General features: G+C 35.3%; 1 pseudogene; it reads right to left on the reverse strand.

Moving 5' to 3' along the window:
* Window positions 1-72: 72 nt before the first annotated feature.
* On the reverse strand, window positions 73-4,204 carry LOC148872171 (wall-associated receptor kinase 5 pseudogene; annotated as a pseudogene).
* Window positions 4,205-8,035: the final 3,831 nt, after the last annotated feature.

Below are 8,035 nucleotides of genomic sequence, written 5' to 3' on the forward strand. Positions count from 1 at the left end.
CAAATGCAATACGCTTTGGAATACAACAACTAAAGTTGAATATCTTTAATATCTATATCTTAGTAAAGATGACTACAGGGATGGACTATGCAGTAGTGGTTGCTCATCAACTTGTGTTTTGAAACTGTTCTCCATACTTTTGCATCCTGTTGAAGTTGAACCTGTATCCCAAAGGCCTATTGGTTTATCTATGATGCATTCCACCTCATGAATGTTTCGTTCAACATGAGAATATCCTTCGGACCTTCTCAATCCCTCGAGCTCCAATGCAACTTCTTTCATTGTTGGCCTTTCCTTTCCATTTAAACTTAAGCATCTTTTTGCAATGTTGGCAACCGCTTGGAGTTCATACTCTCTACCATCTTTTAAGACTTGACCATCAAGAATTTCAAAAAGATGGTTCTCCATTATTGCAGAAATAAAATAAGTCACAATGTTTCTCCCTTCTAATGGTCTAGTAAAAGAAATTGGCTTCTCCCCTGTTAGGAGCTCCACAAGAACAACCCCAAAGCTATAAACATCACTTTTATCCGTGAGTTGACTTGATTGAAAATATTCAGGATCCAAATATCCAAATGTCCCTTGTACCACAGTGGTTAAGTGAGTCTTATCAATTGCAATTGATCTTGAAGTCCCAAAATCAGAAACCTTAGCCCTACCTTTGTCATCTAAGAGAATGTTTGAAGATTTTATGTCTCTGTGGTAAATTGGTATTGATGTTGCTGAATGTAAGTAAGCAATTGCTCCTGCAACTTCTGTGGCAATTCTTAAGCGATCGTCCCATGTTAATAAGAAATCCTCATTTTGATAATGAATGTTGTAGAAAAGAGTTCCACCAGAGATGAATTCATAAACTAATAGAGGAATTTCTGTCTCTAAACAACAACCCAACAATTTAACCACATTCCTATGGTTGATTTGAGAAAGTATGACAACCTCATTGATGAATTGTTCAAGTTGACTTTCATCCTCTATCTTGGATTTTTTGATTGCCACAATTCTACCATCTGATAGCATACCTTTATAAACTGTACCTTGTCCCCCTTGACCAAGAATTCGATTTTGATTATATTGGTCAGTTGCCTTTGCTAATTCATCTGCTGTAAAAACTTTTATTTTCTCAACATTGCCTTCTTTCGATGAAATTTGTTGTTCCAATAGAAAACCACCATTTCTTTTATAGAAATTTTCTTTTTGTTTCTTTATTTGTCTTTTCTTCAAAACATGGTACAACCAATAACTGGATAGAAGTAGCACCATACCTAAACATACACCTGCATGATCCATGGAAGATAATTGGTTAAGAATAACATAATAAATAAGAGGAAACCAATAAATAGAAGATTTTAATGCAGAAAATCCCATGTGTTAACTTTGTTTAAAAGTCTTTAATCACGCATGCGTCATGCCCTCTTGGCATGAGTCATAGCTTTCCATTCTCTTTTATTTGTCCACTTGGGATATTGTACTTCAATGTTTAGGGACCCTCTTCTTTATGTCACTATTGAAGGTTAGAGATATTACATTTTTTTTGTGGATTTTTTTACTAAGGTTCAGTTTGGAAGGAGTACAAATACAAATATGTACAGTACAAATATATACAAAATAATTCAAAATACAAGGTTTTGCACTGTACATATTTGTGTTTGTACTCCTTCCAAACTGAGCCTAGGAGTACAAATGCAAATGCATAGAGTGCAAAACCTTACATTTTTATTATTTTTTATGTATTTGCATTGTACAAATATATATAGTACAAATCTATACAAAATAATACAAAATAGGTTTTGCACTCTACATATTTGCATTTGTACTCTTTCCAAATTCAGCCCAAGTTCATTTGGATTTTTCCCAATGAAAAGCAAATCTTAAATGCTTATTCTATTTATTCAATTTAAAAAATCAAGTTGAAAATTTGTTAAAATAATGGTGGTACAAAGCGTCAACCTTTGCTTGGGCCCTTTCATTCAACTAGTATATTAATCATTGTAAATCCTATCTTCATACTAACCAACAAAATGGCTTTGCTGAATGAATTGAAACATTGTTGAGATAGGTTTGGCAATGATGGCTAGAGCATCTATTCTGCAAAACTGCTTGTATGATGCCTTTGAGTCTATTGTTTTTACCCTCAATTGCTTGCCTAGCTAAACCTATTCTCAACATGAAACCTTCATGGCAACAACTCTTGAGTCACCACTAGACTATTCTTTTCTTTGTGGGTTTGGTTGTGCATGTTATTTGCACTTATGACCCTGAATCACTCTTATCTTGAGTATTCTTTGTTCTACAAAATGTATTCATATAATTTTATTACTTGGAAAGCCATTTCCAAGGAATCAAGCAAACCGCAAGCTAAATAAAATATAAAATGGACCATTTTTTGTAGTGTTAAAGTTACATGCATCAACCTTGAAATTGGAAATTTCAAGTGGATGAGAGAATAGATCAAATATTACTGTGCCTAGATGCACATATGATAAGGGATATAGCCTACGCCTGGGCCCATAGAGGGATATAGCCTAGGCCCAGGCCCAGGCTAGGCTGGGCTGGAGCTGGGTTTGAAATATTAGAGTCCGAAGGCCGAAACTTGACATCAAAGTTTGCAGGCATGATCCAGGCCCAGGCTCGGGATGGGCTGAAATGACGTAGGTTGTCAATGGAATCAAACTTAGATACCTGATCCGATTCCAAATCCAATAATCTTAGGTTTGGATGTCGGAAGTTAGGTCCTAGTAATAATTGGATGGATGCAAATGATAATCGGATGCACATGAAAACGTATGGTAGTTGAGATTGGACACATAATGGAATTGACAGCCGAATTTGGAGAACTGGTGCATCCGCTATTCCCGAGTTGAAAGACAATATTTCTTAACTATGTGAAGATTTTAAATCAAGTATTAAGCTATTACCTGTGGAGACTTGAATCACCCGAAGTTTTGTCTGTGAAGGTGGTGGAGGAGGAATAGGGATGCAACCAATCCCATTTCGTCTTCCGTCGCCCACTGTACCAGATGGGCAAGAGCAACTGTAACTCCCAGCCGTATTTTTGCAAATCCCAGATGGAGATGGTAAGCAGTCATTCATGGTTGGACCCGAACATTCATTGATATCTGAAACGCATTTATAACAAAAATCTTGGGTTGGATTCAACAATAACAATCAAAATTGTAGAAATAGTCATGGTAAAGAGGTAGTTGACTTCAATATATTACATACCTTGACATCCGTCTTGAAGATAAGGGTTGCCTTGGTAGCCTTCCAAACATTTGCAGAGATATCCAAGACCGTTGTGAGAGTCATGACATCCGCTGTTCTTGCCACACGCGTAAGTGGTTGTGTTTCTCATTGTAATGTTTTTGCACGAATCGTTCTCTATTGCCCAGTCTAATATTGTTGGAACCATGCCTCTGTTTTTTGTGTAGAAACCAAAGTCAGAGAGGTGGTCTATGGAAAAGTTGTACCACTTGTAGTCGGCCACGAAAGAGTATGCGCAGCGACTGAAATTTTTATAAAACTGGTATTCGTCATTCAGAATCCCAGTAAAATACTTTAGCCCCTTAGTGATGGTGGTCTGGCAGTGACCCATCCCTGGATAAGTCCCATTGAGCGTCCTGTTTTTATCTTCACAATAACTGTAGCATCCGTATCGAAACCGAAAGCCTCGATACCACACGGTACTGCCATTTGCGGAAGCAACGTCGGCTTGGATATCACAACCGATGGCCGTTAATATGTTGCCGGTATCGGAAAGAGCAAAGGGCGTATCCGTCATATCCATATAGATCAAAGACGTGTTAGGGCTAACAACAACTAACGAATCGTTGTGACAACGGTAATTCATGAAGGAATAGACGCGCAACTGGCCTTGTAATGATATTTCTTCAACTTCCACTACTTTATCAGTTGAGTAATACCGTTCAACTCCTTCTGTGTCTTCAAAAATGCCAGCATTTGGCAAAACCAATTTGGGAGGGGTGAAGGTGTGGTTGCAGAGTAGTTGAAAACCTTCTCTATAACAGCTTGGATCCGTCCCCAATCCGAATGGGTAGGGAACGGGGATGTTGCCACATTTGTCTGGGCAGTCGGGCTTTGGCATGATTGGTGATGAGGTCGCAGTTGCCATGAAGAGACTCAATAATAACAGCAAGAACAGGAGTAGGAGCTGATGAAACAGCAGCATAACCCCAGCTACAGCCATTATGGTTAAGTTTCTATACTTCACCGAGGGATGTACCTTTGCCCCTCCTTCACTCGTTTATTCGTATTTGTAGCCTCTCTTTTTTTCCTTGTTTGGAGTGACGTTAAAAAAAAAAAAAAGGAAAAAGTTTGCATGACTTTGTTGTCTATTATTTATAAAAGTACCAGCAGGACCATGGGACCATTGGATTTATTAAAGCTTAAATACATACAAAATAATGCAAAATATAAAGTTTTCACTCTGCATATTTGCATTTGTATTCCTTCCAAACTCAGCTTAAGTAAAAGTTAAAATTAATTAATAGAACCATGTAAGAATAGATAATTGTTTTATATTTTTTATTTTTTAAATAATTAATAATTATTGATATACTAATTTTAGTAATTTTTTTTTACCACACAAGAATAATAATTAGTTTCAGCTATAATTGTTCATCAAACTAATGAAACCATTTACAATATTATGTGAAAATATTAAATTATTATTAGTTTCAATATTATGTTATAATTATTTTCCTACTTTTGAGATTTTTTAATTTTATTACATAATTTCTTTATTTCAACTATTCAAAATCTAGTTATGTTAAATGTTTTGTTATTTAAAATATTTAGTTATTTAAATACTTAAATAATAGAAACTATTTAAAATTTAAAATATTAATTATTTATTGAATTTAATTATCCATAAAATCATAATTTATACTATTATTACATAATTTCATATTAATTTTATAATATATTAAATTATTATTAATTTCAATATTATGTTATAACTATTTTTCTACTTTGAAGAATTTTTTTTAAATTTATTACGTAATTCTGTTATTTTAACTATTTAAAATCTAGTTATGATAAATATTTAAATAATCTATAAAATATTTAATTTTTTGTTATTTGAATATTATTTATCTAAAGCTATTACATATTATAAATATTTGAAAAACATTTAAATTGATAACCTAGAAAAATATAATTCAAATTGTTAGTACATAATTTCGTGATATATTTTGTAAAAATATAAAATTAATTTTTGTGTTTTTAATTAATATTTTAATTTTATTCTATAATTTTGTTAGAATACTTAAATAATTCTAATATTTTTTAATCCAAACTTTATTTAGATAGATATAGATAAAAAGTAGGGGAGAGAATAATTAGGAATTAGTGATAATTTTGGAGAATGTGGGGGAGTTAGTTTAGGACAAATTTTAGGAGAAAAGATTATTTAGGTTTTTGGAAAGTGCATTTCATTGGTTGTTTAATCTAATCAAGATAAGGAATGATTATTGTTTTATATTTTTAAAATAAAAGAAAATAAAAGAATATAAAAAATGATAAAAATAGTTAAATAACTTTTCTCAAAGGAGAGATATACTGACAGGGATGGACCAGTTTTAATATATATATATATATATATAGATAGAGAGATATATAGATAGATAGATAGATTGATAGATAAATAGATAGATAGATAGATAGATAGATATTCACTATGTTTAAAAAAAAAACAAAAGAGCAAAAATCAGTATTTAGTATTTACACTCTCGAAGGGATGGTAAAGGATAGGGTTTAAACCAACCAAACAGAATCGAATATGCCTGACCCAAACCAAAATCTGAATGGACGAAAATAGAAATGAGAAGCTAAATCCAATCTTGTTGTCTCAGAATTAGTAAATTTATACCAATTAAGAATATATGTGCAAATACTTCGACCCTACAATTTTATTGTATCAAATTTGCTTCAACCCATAACCACCCACCGGGACCTAATGGGATAGGATTAATGTGAAACTAGTCACAATCTATTTGATGCGTGAGCCTTGTTAAGCAAAATTAAAGTTAGAAAAACCTTATGACATTTCTAAATGAGCCAAGTAAATTCAATCCAACTTAAATATTATATTTGTGAGATATGTTTAGTTGATCTAACCACTTTGAAACAGAAACCCTAGTGAGAGTGTCTAATCTTGTATAAGATGCCAATGAGTCAAGTTAAATAGTAAATTGGACTTGATTCACCCCTGCATTGTTAGGTTAGGGTTAGGCCTATTAGGGTGTAGGTTCATATTAGAGTTTTGATTATTTAATCCAAATTAGGTGCATGTTTAGTTAACTTGGCCCATCAACCATAATGTCCTTATCCATATAAAGGGTATTCTTGTAATTTGGTTTAACTTCTATGCCCTAACCTTATGTTTGTTTTTAACCCAAACCGGGTGTAGGGTGGGTTAGGTTTTGATTATTTAACCCAAACCGCATTAAATTTTGGGTAAACTAGCCCATCAGGTCATAATACCTCTACACATATAAAGGATATTCTTGTAATTTGATCTAACTACTTTTAACCCCTAACCTTAAGGTATATGATTTATTTCACTATTTGTTTTTGTTTCTTTGTGATACAGGTATTTTTCCAAGTTATTTCCTCAGATAAAGGTATTTTTCCAAGTTATTGAATCCCTTAGAATCAGCACTATTAATCTCCTTCAACCTCTTCACACAGCGAATTAGTGGTGGAAATTTGGTTTCTCCTCGGTACAATCTCTTCTCTCATTCTTTCTTTCTTTCTCTTTCTCACTCTTTCTTTCTCTTCTTCCCCTTCTTCCCTTTCTTCACCTTCCCGGTACCTCCTCCTCTATTTTTCCTGATCACCGGTGCAACTCTTAAAGTGGCGATCTACTCCCTCCTTCATCCCTTTCTCTTCTCCTTTCTTTCTTTCTTTTCTCTATTTTCCTCTTCCTCTTATCCTCTCTTTCTCACTCATCTAAACTAATGAGGGGTGATTTGGCTCGACCTGCCCATAAGCGGACATGTGGATGCTATCTTCTAATTGGATATCTACTTGGCACTTTGTGCCACCTCAGTAGGCCAGGTCACCTCAGGCACCTTGGCCAAGACTGAGGACCGAGTAGCTTGTGGTAACCCGACTTGCCGAGGTGACACGTAACCTCCACTCCATCAAAACAATCCAAACCAGAATTAGACTCAAAACCAGTAGAGCTTCTGCCCCCGGGGTGCAGGGCCTTCTCGGGTCCCAACTACTCCTCGTGGCCAGACCATACCTCGGGACCCAATAGTAGGTTTGTGCACACCACCACCTCAACCAGAGGTAGATTAGAGAAATCAGCCCCAACGCAACCGGCAAAGCAAGACCGATCAGCAGTAGCTATTGATCGCATCACAACAACTAGGAACCTTAGGTTAGTAACCAATAGCGGGCAAGAGGCCAGGACCCAGTTCAGGACCCCTCTATCCCCCATAACAACCAGGATCCAGTCTGTGTTCATGAGAACATTAGTAATAGAGACCCACTCCCTCCTTCATTCATCTTTAGTTCAAGCATGGTTTCCAAAACTGGACCGGACCATATGGTCGGATTGGAAAACTGGTAACTGGTCAACCCTCGGGTCCAATTATACTGTAAATCATTATTTATTAAATAACCATTGAAAAGGTCAAAAAATCATTGATCCGGGCGATTCATTTTCGTTCGATTTAAAATAAAACAAAACAAAAAAATGCCATCATGTCCCTCGATTCCAGCCATACGAGTTAGGGTTAGAATAAAGTTCATTTTTGTTCTAACCATTCCAAGTTCCAGCCTTCCTTCCACTCAAACCTCATACTCCGACAGCGCGACCGATGACTTGCGGCAGCCATGACCGACGGTGAATCACGATGATCGATGGCTACGATGGATTTCCTTCCTCAAAAGAGCTTCATCTATGACAGTCAGCAACAAGGAGCAGCCGCAGATTTCCTTCCTCTTGTAATCAGCAGCAACAAGGAGCAACAAGGAGCAACGGTAGTCAATTATTTTGCAGCAGTGG

Source organism: Nelumbo lutea, chromosome 2 (assembly GCF_056320005.1).
Source record: "Nelumbo lutea isolate HS-2025 chromosome 2, American lotus-T2T, whole genome shotgun sequence".
NCBI classification, from domain to species: Eukaryota; Viridiplantae; Streptophyta; class Magnoliopsida; order Proteales; family Nelumbonaceae; genus Nelumbo; species Nelumbo lutea.